Source organism: Camelus bactrianus, chromosome 11 (genome assembly GCF_048773025.1).
Source record: "Camelus bactrianus isolate YW-2024 breed Bactrian camel chromosome 11, ASM4877302v1, whole genome shotgun sequence".
Classification (NCBI taxonomy): Eukaryota; Metazoa; Chordata; class Mammalia; order Artiodactyla; family Camelidae; genus Camelus; species Camelus bactrianus.
The window spans coordinates 77,180,533-77,196,512 of record NC_133549.1 but is presented as its reverse complement, the minus strand read 5'-3'; the positions used below and the strand labels follow the sequence as shown (position 1 = coordinate 77,196,512).

Here is a 15,980-nt window from a genome sequence, read left to right as displayed (position 1 = left end):
TTTTTGTTTGCTCTGAACTTGGAAATAGAATGTTTGTGGCTCTGAGGCTCCTCTGGTCTCCGTCTTTTATGAGAACAGTGTAACATACACTTCTATTTTGGACAGAGACCTTCTGTTTTGAAAATTTCAAGGAGAGAAAGGCCCGCGGCCCTTCGTCAATACAGCATATGTCAGCATGAAGCAGAATTAATTTTCTGAAAAAGAGAACATGTTCATCTTTAACCTTTTAAGGTGTTGTAGCTGAGGATGGAAAGCGGCTCCGGGAATCTCAGAGAAGCTGGTTCTGAGGATGAGTGAGGAGGGTGTGCGGGGAGAACCCAGGTGGACGTGCCTTTCCAGGGGGTCTGGGTATGAAGTGGGAATTGGCATAGCTTCTAGTGGGTGTTCTGTGGTACCTTCACTAGCGAAGGCAGCCTAGAAAGTGATGGGCTCCCGTGTCCAAGACAGACAGGATGCCACGGCCACAAAGATGGACAGAGGGCTTCCACCACTGAAAATGATGCCACCTCCTTTACTGGCCTGCATTACTTCCAAACAATTTCTCATGAAATGATGATCATGGATCATGTTTTAACTTTTTGGGTTCTGGTTCCTCTGATTATCCTTGGATGGAGGGTGCAGTGGAGAATGCAAGGGCTTCAGAACCAGACTGGGAATTTGGGGGGCATCCTCTACCTTCACTTAGCTTCATTCCCTTCTTCTATGTAACTGGAATGATAATCAGTAATAGTAATTCGTTGTGCAGATTACATACGGGAAACACATAGAATACACTTGGAGAGCAAAAGGTGCAGAATACATGGATTTTATGTTTCTTTTTTTTTTTGGTAAAAACTGCTTATTTTCTGTTGACCTATTTCCTATTTATGGACAAACAGCTAAAGACCACTCAGTGGTTGTTCCTACCCGCTCAGTGGCCTGAGCAGTGGGAGCTGCCGACCAGCCTTCCATTGCGGGCTGAGTGCTCCAGTCTTCAGTAGGGAACTGCTGACAGGCAATCTAGGGCACCTACACGCCTTTGGACCAGTCTGCGACCTCAGGTTGGGTACCCATGAACTCAGGAGCTGGAGCAGTCCATTCACCCTGAAATCCCGCCTTGGTCACAGCCTTTTCAGCTGCAGCCTGCTCTTCCTTTTCAATCTCTTCAGGGGTCAGGCTTGACTTCCTGTGGGTGTTCACAGAAGATGATGACGCGCATGCGTAGAGCCTGCCGGGGGAAGCATCCATGCATCAGACCCACTGAGTGAGCTCCCTTGTTGTGGTACAGGATGGCAATGTCCACATAGTGCAGAGGGGAGTCTGTGTTACACAGAGCGAAGGTAGGCAGGTTAACGTAAGATGCCTCTGTGAGAGGCTGATGGTCAGCCCTGGGATCAGTAACCACCAGGCTCCTGGAAGGCTGCCTGGATCTGGTTAGTGAAGATTCCAGGAGTGAAGTGACGAGCCGTGGGAGTGGCTCCAGTGGCCACAGCAAACTTCAGCACAGTTCACCGGCCAGTATTCCTGGAGGATATGACACTGATGTCAGCTGGGTTTTCAATGGCAGCAATGGCACGAGCTGCCAGCAGAAGCTTCTCCCAACTTCTCCTCTTCAGATTTATGATGTAGATGCCATCACTTTTCCTTTTGTAGATGCGCTGCTCCGTTTAGAAGCCAAGCTTGGTACCACCTAAGTGGGTTCCTGCTGCAAGGAATTTGAGGACACCCTCCTCCTTCATTTGCAGGACATCAAGGGCTCTGGACATTGTGAAAATTTCCCTTTAAGTCATGATGGGAACCCAGAACAATGCCGTATAGACCCCTGTCTGGGTAGCACAGAAAGTGTTGGCTATTTTTATTATGAAAATAAGACAGGCATCCTCTGAGAAAAATTCTGGCCACCCAGCTGTGATCATCATTCCTGACTGTCATTTGCTATCAGTCTAAGCAGGATAACATTTCTCTTCTCCCCATCATTTTTATTAATCAACCAATCGTGAGCCAAAAAATATAAAATCTGTTCTTTCTTCCAATAAAATGTGGTTGGCAAGCTGGATACAGCTGTGCAATGTGAAGTCTTCACAAGTTAGACTTAAGGGTAGATTTCATTTAAGGACGGGGACACACACACACACACACACACACATCTGTAAAACCGGAGGCATTTGTTTAGGCTGTAATTCAACATCTCTCACTTTGGGGATGCGGGCGTTGAGACACGGAGAGTTCAAATACAGAGTCGGAGCTCCTCGGAGTTGCAGATGACCGCAAGAGAAGCAGTTGTCTGACCGAGGATTGTATTTCTCCCCCAACATCCCCGACAAGTCTGCTCCTTTCCTATGTTTATTCGTCTCCAGAAAACTCCCTCACCCGAGGGCTGGAAGCTCGGATGGTCCAGCAGTTTCCTTTCAGTATCAAATGGAAACCTGACCTCCTGAAGCTTTCATGCTCATTCCAGACCTGGGCTCCTTGAAGAACGAGGATGATCCACCCACGTGTCGGTCCCTCAGTGATTTCTCGGCAGCACCACCATACCCTGCTGAATCTTGCCTTTGTCACAGCCTTTTACTGTCACCTTCCCCATCCTGACTGAAGCCCTGAACCAGCCTGGTATGTGGTAAACAGAAGTAGGTAGTGGGATTTGGCATCAGACAGAACCTGTGGGGTCAGATTTCTGATCTGTGAATGGGCATTAGGAGTCACTGCCTCACAGGCATATGATGAGAAGATGTAGCAAACCTGCTCATTTCTTTACCTCTTCCCTTTTCTGAAACCATATGCTTTAACCGGAAATACACAGCTGAACTGTGGGGGAATAACTGGTAAGATTTAGATATCCTTCTTTGGTTAAGGATGAAGCCCCAAATTAAGAAAGTAAGAGTGAGAGCTGTTGTGGTGCGTTCATTTTCCCCCCATACTGTTGCATAATTACATTGCCTCAAAGCATATAATTAGAACTTATCATTCTTATCTCATTATAGTAGCTTGGAGCGTTAACAGATTTTAAATTTAAGCAATACTTGTATGCCCTATCATGTTTCTAAAAGTAAGGGAAAAATAGAAATATGATAAAGCTATAATTTAAGTAATGATTGTTTTGATTGCCCTCCCTTGCCCCACCCCTGTCTACAAGATAAAGTCAAGATCTCATGGCTGGAGACACTCCTCACAGCTTGGCTCTGTGTTTCCTTTCTTTCTTAACAGTCACAAAAAAATAAGGCCTTAGCAAATCATTTGAAATTTAATTTTTTATACAAACTTCCATTGAAGGTCTATTAAGCACTGACTACAATGATGATTGTATTGGATTTTTTTTTTCTTCTTTTCATAAAGTTAATGTGTTTCCGGTGTCTGGAGACAAGAGGGGCTTCTGCAGCTGCTGGCAAGTATAAAGTACACGGGGCAGGGAGACAGGACACACTGCCTCGTCTCTGACCTAAGTCGTGGCCTTGGACAAAGGCTCCTGCCCTAATGGCGTGGTCCAGGGTCAGGGGCATGCTGAGCGCTCTCAGCTGGAGGAGGAGCAGGCTGAGGATGGCGTGTGGTGGGAATCGGGGGAAGATTGTATGCCCCCCTCCCTACCCTAGGATCGCAAGTAGGCAACACCCTCGTTACTCAGGTGGATGGAGCAGCAGAGCCGACTCTACTGGAGGCTGAAATTGTATCTGCTTAAGGTTCAGGGACAGTGAGGCCATAGGGTTTGGAGGCAAAGAAGTTTCTGTTACCTGGTGAAGGTAAGAGTCACAGGCCTTATCAGGAATTCTGAACTGATACACGAGGTGCCAGGGGTTGGATCCCACCACTGGAAACAGGAAAAAGTAGTGCTGAGCAAATGCACATCAAACCAGGACCTGCGCAGAAAGCCCATTAACAGACTGAAGGCACCCAGTGGGGCTCATCGGGTGGCTGACCCTTTGCTCCAGCACAGCACCCGGAAGCTCCCTCCTCTCAGGTCCCCCATGGGCCTCATTCACGGAGCGAAGAGGATTCGAGTGACACAGCCAGGCAGGCTGGAATCCGCAGGCTCTGGTACTTGGCGGTGAACTTCCTGCTGCAGCTGGCAGAGCCCTGAGCCGGGCCGAGATGGATGGATGGTCCCCGAGGTCCCAGGTCCTGATGCCAGGGTATCGCGACATGTGAAGCAGCTTCTGCTTGAATGATAAGGGGCGGCCCCAGCACCTCACCCCGACCTGCCCTCCTCCAGCCTCGTGGTACTTCTCTTGCTCAGATAAGATGCTCACAGAAGAGGGCTGCAGATTAATTATTTAGTGTCAGAGGAGGGTGATATTTCTGATGATGAAGAGCTTCATGTAACTGCTAAGTATTATTATAATTAGGGAGCTAAGCAGATACATTTATCCTGCATCTACTAATTAGGCAAGGAAGTAAATTAATTTTCCCTATCCATGCTCATTTTGCTTGTTGGTTATTTTTACTTCACGTACAAGGAGAAAACCTTATCTCCTTCAGTATGGATTATATATGCTGTGCTCCTCTGTCCAACCAATTTAGATAAAACTGGATCCACCCTAGAGAAATTGCATTTGGGGAAATGGTGGTGGGAGGAGATAAGACCTTCTTGTCTGAGTGAGTTATAAATAGCGGACGAATAAATAGAAAGTCCCAGCTGCTGTTGGGTGAAAAAAAAAATGTGTGTGTGTTTTTTTCTTCTCCTGTTACTGTATAATTAGCATGAGTCACTGTCCTCCCAGCTGGGAGCGTGTGAGGGAGAGGAGGAGGAGGTGTGGACGAAGACAGCCAGGCCTGGGGCTGGGGAAGGTGCTGTTCTTCCTTGAGTTTCCTGGAGACCGGAGCTCCAGGACCAGTGGTGCACAGAAAGCATCGGGTCCTAGCAGGGCAGCCAGGAGAGAAGGATCACCACTGCTCAGCGGGATGCACATCCCAGAGGTGTGACGTCTGCATTCCATTTCTTCTTGGAGGCCTCGTTCCCTGGGAATTGCTTTAATAGATGTCAATTCGTGATCTTCTCATCGCTTTTCCCTGCTGCATGTACCTTGCAGGGGGTGTGCATCTGGTCCTCGGTGGTGGTGTCGATGCTGGTGAACTCTGAGACAAGCACATGCCCCACCTGGCCTGCAGTCCCATCCCCAGCTAGAGGCAAGGCCACTCCAAGACCCGTTCCATCTGCATGAAACCCACTCCTCTCTAGGGTGTTAACTAGAGGGGCTGTTACTCTTGGGATCAGGGGAATTCATTCTACTGCTCTCTGTCTTCCTCTCTGTCTGTTTCTCAACTCCCTGCAACACACACACACACACACACACACACGCACGCACGCACACACACAGAGTCACTTATGTGAACACATCCCAGCTCCGGGAGCCAGCAGGAACTCCACTAGACCATCTCAGGCCTGCTGCCTGGACAACCCCACCTATTTCTACTCTAGCTCTGCTCTGCCTAAGACCAGATCCAGACTAGAGCAAGGTGAACAAGGCACCGAGTGCACAAAATTTAAGGGCACACTCATTTTCAGGAGCTGATCCCTCCCTCGGGATAAACCTGAAAGTGAGGGCCCCTTTAAATCACAGCGGGCCTCATTCGCCTCACCCTCGTCCCTGCTTGGCTCCAGGCTTTACCCATTAAAGGAACTCTGGAGGGCTGAGAGGTGACCCCTACAAGTGTCCAGGTCTTAATCCCTGAAACTTGTATGTTACCATAAATTGCAAAAAGGGCTTGGTAGGTATTGATTGGTTTAAGCATCTTAAGACGCGGGAGATTATCCTGGATTATCCACGTGGGCCCTAACTACGATCACAGTGTCCCTATAAGAGAGAAGTAGAGGGACATTTGGCAGCTGAGACAGAAGAGAGAAGGCAGGGCCGAGACTTTAGCTGAGAGAGGGAGATTTGAAGATGCTACGGGCTTTGAAGATGAAAGAAGATGCCGACCGAGAATGTGGACAGCCCCCAAATCTGGCAGAGGTGGGGGAGCAGCTCGTCTCCTAGAGTCTTCGGAGGGAGCACATTCCCTTTGACTTTGACCCACCAAGAACCGTAAGAGAATAAATGCATGTTGTTTGAAGCCACTGACTTTGTGGTAATTCATTACAGCAGCCACAGGGAAGGAATCAGGAACCCAGCTCCTTCTACCCCTGGCTTCCCCCGAACTACCTGGGGTGCCTCTCATCAAGACCCCAATCAGGGAGTAGGCTAGACGGACACAGATGTCACACCCACACCCACGTGCACCAAAGCAGATCTCCTGCCTTCCCTTCAGACTCTGACTCCTACTAAATATCCTGTTGCCAGAGATGTGGCTTCTGCAACTCCAAAGCCCAGAACTGACCGAGGTGGGGAAGGTGGAGTGCCCAGGTAAGGGGGCCACGGTGAGGGGATCTTGGTAAATATCACAGCGAGCTTTATCTCCGTGAAGATGGTGAGCAAGGCACTTTATACACTAAGATATTTACCTACGAAGGCATCACAGTTCGCCCTCAGTGTGCAAATAAGTAAACAGAGTATGAGAGAGTTCATTTATTTCTTCTAATCTCACAGTCAATAAACAGCCAAACAAGAATTCCTTTTTCTCCTCTTATTGTCTCCTTCAAACCAGGAATTTAGAGCCCCCTCCTGGAGCTTGCAGGATCTGGAATTTAACATCTGCTCCCCATAATGAGCTCTGGACCAGGGGAAAATAGAGCCCTAACAGCCACCAGCGAGGCAGCTGCGCTGGTATAGCCCCACCCCTGTTAGTTACCAGGGGTTAAAGTTCACCCCTTACCACTGCTTAGGAGGCCCTCCGGGAGGTGGCCCTGGCCTCTGGCTCCCCTGGGCATGCTGGGTCTCCCGTGGTCATTGTCCTGCTCCTAGGGCCTCCCCACAGCCTCTGGCACCAGGCTCTGTCACTGGAGAAATCAAGCATTCCCATCTGCCCCGCTTCCACAGACACACTGGCTTTTGCACGTGCCCTCTCCATTTACTCTGCAAGTGCCAAGTCTAAAGGATGCTCTCTGGCTGAATCTCTTCTCATACCCTTTGGGCAGAGTGAGGGCACCGTTCTAGGTGCCCCAGAGTTTCAGAAGCCCCATCTCACTGCTCCGTTATTATCTCTCCTCCTTCCTACCACAGGCAGAATCTGCACCTTACAAATTCTGCATCTTTTCCCTTTAGCAACTTGCTCAGTGCCCAGTACATAAAGGTCACTCAATAAATGTTTGTTCAATGAGTGAGTGAATGAATACATAAAATATAATAAAGGAGAATGTTCTTACTGATAGAAAATTCATTCTGGTATCTCTGAGCAGCACCATCTAAGGCTTGCTCCAGGGTGAGAGAAACCCTAAGAGGATACTTTGGAGGAGAAATTCCAGTCTGATCCTTTGGAAATGGTGGAAATGGGGTGAGGGAGGACTCCAGTGATTTTTTTTTCTTCTTCTTCTTGGTTTTTACATTTCACTTCAGTAACCACATCCTGTCTCACCCGCAGTGGAGCTGAATGTCTTGTAGAGCGCATTGAACAGAATGAGTGTGCCCGGGAGATGATGTGGGAAATTGAAGATGAACGTCAATTTACCTGGGCTTGAAAATAAAAGTTTCATGGTAAGAAAAATCAGTAATGTGAATCTTCCCTTGAACTCAGAGGTAGAGGAATGGATGAGGCTAAGGAGTAATACAATAAAAACATTCCACAGAAACTGCGGGGTTGGAAGAAGCTCGTTTTGAAGAGTTGGGGTGGAGATGGGGCAGGGAAGGATGGTCTGAAGGAGGCAACACCATTGGGGAGACTTCCTTCTTCCTCCCCCTGCTTTACTTCTCAGACTTCAGCATGAGGTTGCCCTAAGGTGTACCTGGCTCCTGAAACTCATATTTTAAGAATATGTTTGGTCCTTTCAGCCTTTCAGCTTAGTGATTACATACCTTAGTCCCAAATTCTGCCATTTCAAAGGCTAGTAATGGCTGAGTTGAGGGAACAGTGACAAGTTGAGAGAGGAATAGTCTTCAATCCTTGACCATAGAAATACAAGCCCCACAAAATATGTCTGCCCTAAGGATGAGTCAAAAAAAAGTCCCCAAGATCAGAAATTTTCTGTTTCCAGGTTGAGTGGGAATAGGAACATGTATGTCAGATAGAGGAGGGGAAACACCGTGGCCCCCTGGGGTCAGAGTGGCCCCAGGCTCATGTCCCAGCTCCTTCGATCCCCTGCTAACAGAGGGACTGGAGGCAAACTAGGTAACATTCTCTCACAGTTAGGAGTAGGTTCATCTCCACCATGAAGAATCGCTGTGGCTCTTGTACTGGAGACCACGGTGTGGTGCTGTACGTACCATCCCTGACACGTGCAAAGGACACTGAGGAATCATGGCAGGTAAGTCCCTCTCTCCCTGTAATCACTTGTCTGCTAATTTAGACGAAGAAATACTACCGTGTAGCATGTTGATGGTTTATGGCATGCTTTATGATGTCAATGTCATGACATCACCCTCCCTGACCCTTTCCTGGGAAACTAGTTATAAATTTCTCTAGGTTAAATTATAGATTTTCTGCAAACATCCTCTGCCTTCTTTTACAATATTTCCCAAGCTGAAGTTACAGATTTGCTTCCCATATTCTTCTCTCTTTAGGTTTTAGGACATTAGAGGATAGTATTGAGTCATGCCTGGAGGTGACCAACATTGTCCTTCAAATCTTTGTTAAGTCTTTCCATCCCCAAACTAGTCAGGAGTGTGTGTGTGTGTGTGTGTGTGTGTGTGTGTGTTGATATATACATATACATGCATATATATGTATTATACAGATATATACACTCACATACATATATATACACACACACAACACATATACGTAAAATACACATATGAGTACGTTAGTTTATATGTAGAGAGAGATCAAAGAAGTAACTCTTAAGTCGATGTGAGCCCCAGAGCAGCAAACCTGTATCCATTCTATTTGGCTTCTCTGGAAGCTCTTGAGAAATTGGCAACAGTTATATACAAAATGCTGTCCCTTTTGGCACTGACATGTGCTTTGCTAAGGGATTTTCTGTTGCAAGGAGCAGAAACACACCCAGGAAAGTTTAAGGAAATAGAAGGTCAATTATAAGAAGAAGGGAATGTGCAGCCAGACCTTATGGGAGTGGAAACCCTTTAGGCTGACAGGATCCTCTATCTCAGGCTCATCCTGCTCCAGGCGCCAAGCAACTTCTTGTCTCAGTGCAAACTGACTTCTGCAAGCTTCTCACTTTCTCCCATCATTGTTTCTGTGTACTCGCTGCCCCCCCACCGCCCCCATGAGTTTGACTTGCATGTGATGTGATTCCAGCCCATCCTGGTACCACCTCTGGTCCCAACTCCACTTACATTTCGGAACAAAGCCTAATGCACTTTGAGTTTCTCAGAACAAAACATAATGCAAAAAAAAAAAAAAAAAAAAAAAAAGGAGAGAGAGAGAGCGAGCTTTTTCTTAGGTTGGCCTAGGTCCCACCTGCTGTGGACAGGGTTAAGTTCAAGGTCAGGGTGGTGACATATATTCTAGAAAAGACTCAAGCCTGAGAGGAATTTATTTACATTTCTAGTAAAGGAGGTAAAAGCAATGTGGTCCAACCTTTTTGAAAAGAAACATTTTGGAAATTTGAGAGGGAAGTTTTAAATTTGCTCTGAGCCTTTGATCCATATATTCTGCTGGTGGGGCTGTAGATTGAGAACATTATACTGAATTTGGAAGCAAATAGTCACAAAAATGTTCAATGAAGCATTAATTAAATTACAGTGCAAAAGATAACTAAATTCTGAATTCTCTGGAAATGATCATAAGGAGATGATCACTGAAATTAGAATCTGCTTTTGATGCATTATTTAACCATCAAAATGCATAAGGATGATGAGTGTCCCTTGAGTTAGTCAAAAAAAAAAGAAGATTCAAAATTGTACATACAGTGAAATCTAAAATATGCTAAGAATATGCATATATAAAATATAAAAATTAATACATCAAAATGTTTGCACCTGGTGGCTTTGGTGTAGAGATCTATATTTTCCTTAATTTTTTTCTCTAAAGTTTCATGCCTTACAAGTTTTTTATTAGGAGTGTGTATAATTTTTTACTATAAATTGACACTAGGTCCTATAACTATTTAAGAGAACCCTTCTGGCTTCCTCTTCCATTTTAGCTCCTGCATTTTTTGAAAACGCAAACCAAGATGTGTGAATCGAGGAGGCAATGACCAGAGTTACACTGATCAGAGGTGTCAGAAGTAAATCTGGTGTCCTCCAATTTGTGGCAAGAAAAATATTCTAAACAGGGCTTTCATTTTGCCAAATTTCAATTAACCTTAGGCCTTTTCAGATATGTTAACACTTTTTTTGTCAGCTAAATGATGATTACTCAGTTTGCATGTCTCTAAATCCTCATTAAGTCTTCTATTGAAGTCCTCACAGCAAATTACAGCATTTCAGAGACACATTCTGCTACACAATCACAAGAAACCTTAGAAAAATGTCATTGATCACTTGTTTCTTCTTGGGGAGGGAAAAAAAACCCTTAATTATAGTCATTGAAGATCCATTAATATAGTCTAAAATAGCAATCATTCTGGCAGAATTTTTAAGCCAGCCTCTGAAAAAAGTTGGTGGTTATTCTGCATGATAATAATGCCTTCCCTCCCCTTCTCTTGTTCCCATACACATGACCCTGGAAAGTCACTCTTCTTCATGAATGAATGCCTCTTACCTGCATACCCTATTTGAAAACTCCACGGCCAATAAAGTAAAGTTTAATACCACTGGGAGGAAAGAAATGTCAACATGGTACTGTTAAAGGGCAAACAGTATTTCCATCTCTTTCTGAAGCACACATAGCACCCATGCCACTGTAATCTGCAAAATGTTATTTCAATTTATACATTCATGTATTTGTTTCTTTACTCAACAAGCATTTATAAAAAAGCTTAAAAGAGGTATGGCTAACATCTAAAAAAAAAAAACTGTTAGAACTATTAGAAGAAAATAAAGAACGTCTTGCACACTGGGCTAGGCAGTCCTCTAGGTGCTGGGAGTATAGTAGTTAACAAGGCAAGATCCTGCCCTCATTGAAGTTACACTTCAGTGGAGAAGATACAGTAAAGAAGTGTACAGTGTATGATATATATACACATATATATATGTATGATTCTTTTATAGATTCATATCACAATATATACATACATAATTGACATAGTATGTACTTCTATTGGACCCCACACCCATGAGACTGTGTGCTGCTAGAATGGGTTTGGAAGTGACGTAGGTTTGACTTTAAACCCTGGCTCGGTTAAGTACTAACTTCATGGACTTCATTGACTTCAGCAAGTGGCTTGACCTCTCTGAAGAATCCAGTTTTAAAATAGGCAAAAGACTTGAACAAGATCTCACCAAAGAAAATGGTAAATAAGCACTTGAAAAGATGTTCAACATTATATGTCATGAGGGAATTGTAAATTAGAATGAGATACCACTACACACGTGTTAAAATGGTCAAAATCCTAAACACTGACAACACTGAATGCTGGTGCGTGGTGGAGCAACAGGAACTCTCATTCATTGCTGGTGGGACTGCAAAATGGTATGGCCCCATTGGAAGATAGTTTTGCAGTATTCTTCGTATAACGTGTGACAATCACGCTCCTATCATGCAATGTGATGGTATTAGGAGGGGGGACTTTGGGGTGTGTATTAGTCAGTGTTCTTCAAAGAAACAGAACCAATAGGATATCAGATGATAGATAGATAGATAGATAGATAATAAACAGGAGGAGATTTATCATGGGAGTTGGCTTATGCAATTATGGAGGCCAAAATATACACTATATGCTGTCTATAATCTGGAAAACTAGGAAAGTAAGTGGTATAATTCGGGCCAAGACTGAAGGCCTGAGAAGTAGGGCAGGGGGAAGTAAGGGGATGCCACTACTGTAAGTTCTAGAGTCCAAAGAACCAAGAACCAAGAGCGTCTATATCTGAGGTCAGGACAAATGGATGTCCCAGCTCAAGAGAAAGAGGGAATTTACCCTTCTTCTACCTTTTTTAACTTCTACCTTTTACCTTTTCCAATCATATTACATTCTGGAAAAGGCATTATCCTGGCCCTCAGTGGCTTAGATGATCCCTGCTCAAGTTGGTGAGGGCAGAGCTTTACTCAGTCTACTGATTCAAATGCTAATCTCTTCCAGAAACATCCTCACAGATATGGGGAGAAGTGCTTTACCAAATAGCTGGGCATCTGTTAGTCCGGGCAAGTTGACATGTAAAATTAAATATCGCAGGTGGTGATTAGATCAGGAAGATGACGTTCTTTTAAATAAAATTTGTGCCCTTATAAAAGGGACCTCGAACCCTCTTGCCTCTTCCTTCATGTGAGAACATAGCAAGAAAATATGGCCGTCTATGACCAGGAAGAGGGCAGACACTAAATATATCAGTGCCTTGATCTTGGACTCGTCAGCCTCCAGAACCGTGAGATATAAATGTTTGTTCTTTAAGCCATCCAGATGGACTAAACACTAAGTATTCTTGTTTCCTTGGGCGCTTCAGGTATTTTTGTTGGAGCCTTTTGTCACAAAGACAATCAAAAGTTTTTCCTCATGTGTGATATCAACTTTCATATTCTTTGGTGCGTTGACTCTCCTTTGTGGTATTTTGATGTAAAGAAATTTACTTTTTGACATTGTGCTCTTGGGAAAGTTAATTTTTTTCCTTATTAAAAAAAATACGATTGCTGGAAATCTTTCCTCCTGTCACATTATTCCCTCAGTAGGAGGGTCTGTGGTCAAAACTGTTAGTTACTGTTAAGTATCCACTTCTCTAAGCATTATTAGTGCACAGGTAAGCTTATCAGTACTTGATATTTCCCATTTATGCTACATTTTTCTTGAAAGTTCTAATATATTAGATTTATGATCCTCATGATTTAAGGGAATGGATAAACTGTGGTATATCCACACAATGGAATATTATTCAGTGCTAAAAACAAAGAAGCTATCAAGCCACAAAAAGTATGGATGAATCTTAAATGCAACTCTCTTGGCTGAAAGAAACCAAGCTGAAAAGGCCAAGTGCTCTATGATTCCAATCATATGACATTCTAGAAAAGGCATGCTATTAGAGATGGTAAAAATAACCGTGTTTGCCAGGGGTTGCAGAGAGGGAAGGATGAGTACTCAAACAAAGGATTTTTAGAGCAGCGAAATTCTTCTAGATGCAACCATAATGACATATATATGTTATACTTCTGTTCAAACCCATACAAATGTACACCAAATGTGAAATCTAATGTGAACTACGGACTTCAGGTGATAATGATGCACCGGTCCACATAGACTCAGTAATTGTAACAAATGTATCACTCTGGTGGGAGATGTTGGCAATGGGGGAGGCTAAGCATGTGTGGGGTAGGAGGTACGTAGAAAATGTGTATACCTTCCTGTCAGGCTTGCGGTGAACCTAAAACTGTTCTAAAAATAGTTTAATGAAATAAACGCTGTATGCTGGTCCTTTGGTATTATATTTGGAGAGAGAATTGCACTCCTTACCGCCCACATTCCTAAGCATGTTTACAGTCAATAGAACCAAACCCTGGTAGAGAGGCAAGCTAAATATAAGCTTTGTCCCCTTAACTCATCCTATTTCTCTCCTTTGGTCATACCTATATCATCCTACCCTCGTTTCTCTGCAGAAAACTCAATTGAAAAAAGAAAATCAATCAATATATCTCAAAGATGATGTATTCGCTCTATAATTCAGTCATTTGACAAACTTATATTGTGTGCATAAAATGTGCCACATTCTTTGCTGTGCTTTTAGGGGGATCCCAAGTAGAATAAACCATCATCCCTCTCTCCAAAGAGGGTAAGGAAAAAAAAAGAGGAATATTAGATGAGGAGAATTTGGAAAACCACAAAAGCAACAGAGATGATTTTAAAAGCCTGACATTTGTTCTTTGAAAAGATTAACAAGATAGACCTCAGGCAAGACTAAACAAGAAAAAATCAGAAAGTACAACTAAATGCCAAATGAAATGGGGAGATAATTTAGACACATTCGAGATTTAAACATATTAAAACAACAATTAGAGAGGAGGAAACCAGATAGCATGCATATGACAAGCTGTTCAAACTCATTAGTAATATGGAAAATGCAAATTAAAACAACAATGGGATATCTTTTTAAACCATGTAGGCTGGAAAATGAGAAAGCTGGGTGATGCCAAGTATTAGCAGGGATTAAGAACCCCGGGCGTAAGAACCCTGATATCCTGTGAGTGGGCATAACTTAGGTCTCCCAACCAGGAGAGTAAGCAGATGGTACCTGATCAAATGAAGGTTACACATGCTTCTAGATTCAGCATTCACGCTCCTGGCTTGACATGCTGCGATAGTTTATCTTACATGTCAACTTGTCTGAGCTATGGGATGCTCAGATATTTGTCCAGCACTCTGGCTATGTTCGTGAGGGTGTTTGGGGTGAAATTAACATTTAAATTCACAGACTGAGTAAAGCAGATTGCCATTCATAATGGGTGTAGGCCTCATCCAATCAGATGAAGGCCTGAGTAGAACAAAAGACTAACCCTTCCCTGAGTAAGGGAGAATTCTTCTTGTCTGACGGCCTTCAGACTGGAAGTGCAACTTTGTCCCTCCTTTGGACTAGAAGTGAAGGTCAGCTCATCCTGGGTCTTGAGACTTTACAGTTGGGAACTGCACCATCAGCTCTCCTGGGTCTCCGGTTTGTGACTCACCCTGCAGATCTTGGGACTTTTCAGCCTTCATAATCATGAGAACTGATTCTGTATAACAAATTTCTTGATATATTAATATGCACACACATTCTATTGAGTCTGTTTTTCAGGGAACCTTGACTAATCCACCTGCCAAACCCTTGAGTGACCTGTCCAGAAGAGGACTTAACCACACGAGTGCTCATTTTATTTGTGGAGGTGGAGAGTGGCTAGATCAGATAGGGTCCAATTCACATCATGGAGGGTTTTACCACAGTTGGGAGCAATGAGCCAAATATAGCCAAACAGATGCATAGTGAAGACCAAGTGCTGACTGAAAAAAGTTAGAAACAGAATGAGATATATTACACAATATCATTAGTGTAAATTGAAAATGCATGCATGTAAAACAGCAGTATACGTTTTGCAAAACAAACGCCTGTTTTGCAAGGATAGACTTTTTCATGTGAATGGAAAGATATATAGTAAATATATGAGAACTTTGACTAATGTGGGTGGGAGAAATGAGAGCAGACTGTGGAAATAAGAAGAAGTGATTAAATAATTGAATTTAATAGACAAATAAGAGGAGAGCTTGGCACTGGCCAGAGGAAATAATATACCAAGAACTAAGTAGTATTTTGCACTCAACTCTGCACTTTAAAAGGAATAAAGAAAATCCCTTGAGGCCACTGGTCCAATGGACCACGAGATGCTCCATATCCTCTTAATCCTCTCTAGGAAGTGTCTGTGCAGCCCGTGACAGGGCACCAGGGTGGGGAGGAGCTCCGGCATCTGCAGCAGAGACACTGTTGTCTTCAGGTAATTGTGACTGCTAGAAACATCTCCTTCAACATGTGTTTGAAAATCTGTCTCCTTAAGATTCCTGGCTGGCTCTAGTCCCCGGTTTCCTTTCTCCTGATTTCCTTTGCCTCGCGATAGTCTCAGCGTAACACCATCGATGTGAAAACTTTTCTTTGCATTTAAATCTTCATTGTCATGATGCTAAGTGTTTCAGGAACGCTTGGATAAAGTGTGTTCCTTCAATCTCCCCATCTTACTGTACAACATGGAGACATATTTCTATAGCTTACAGAAGTCCTGTGAGGCAGAGAACTACCTTTATTTCCTTCTTAATTGGATGGGAAGTATAATTAAGAACCCTGCAGATGAATAGAATTAGGTGTTACCATAGAAATAATTGATAAAATATAAAAGTCCAATCTTAAATTTATAACCATGATCTATTAAATATTTTTTTTATTCTGAAGGGTCATGGTATCTAGTCAAAT

General features: G+C 43.6%; 1 pseudogene; it reads right to left on the bottom strand.

Annotated features, from left to right (window-relative positions):
- Nucleotides 1–864: 864 nt before the first annotated feature.
- Nucleotides 865–1,745, bottom strand: LOC105075401 (small ribosomal subunit protein uS2-like; annotated as a pseudogene).
- Between the last annotated feature and the right edge of the window lie 14,235 nt (nt 1,746–15,980).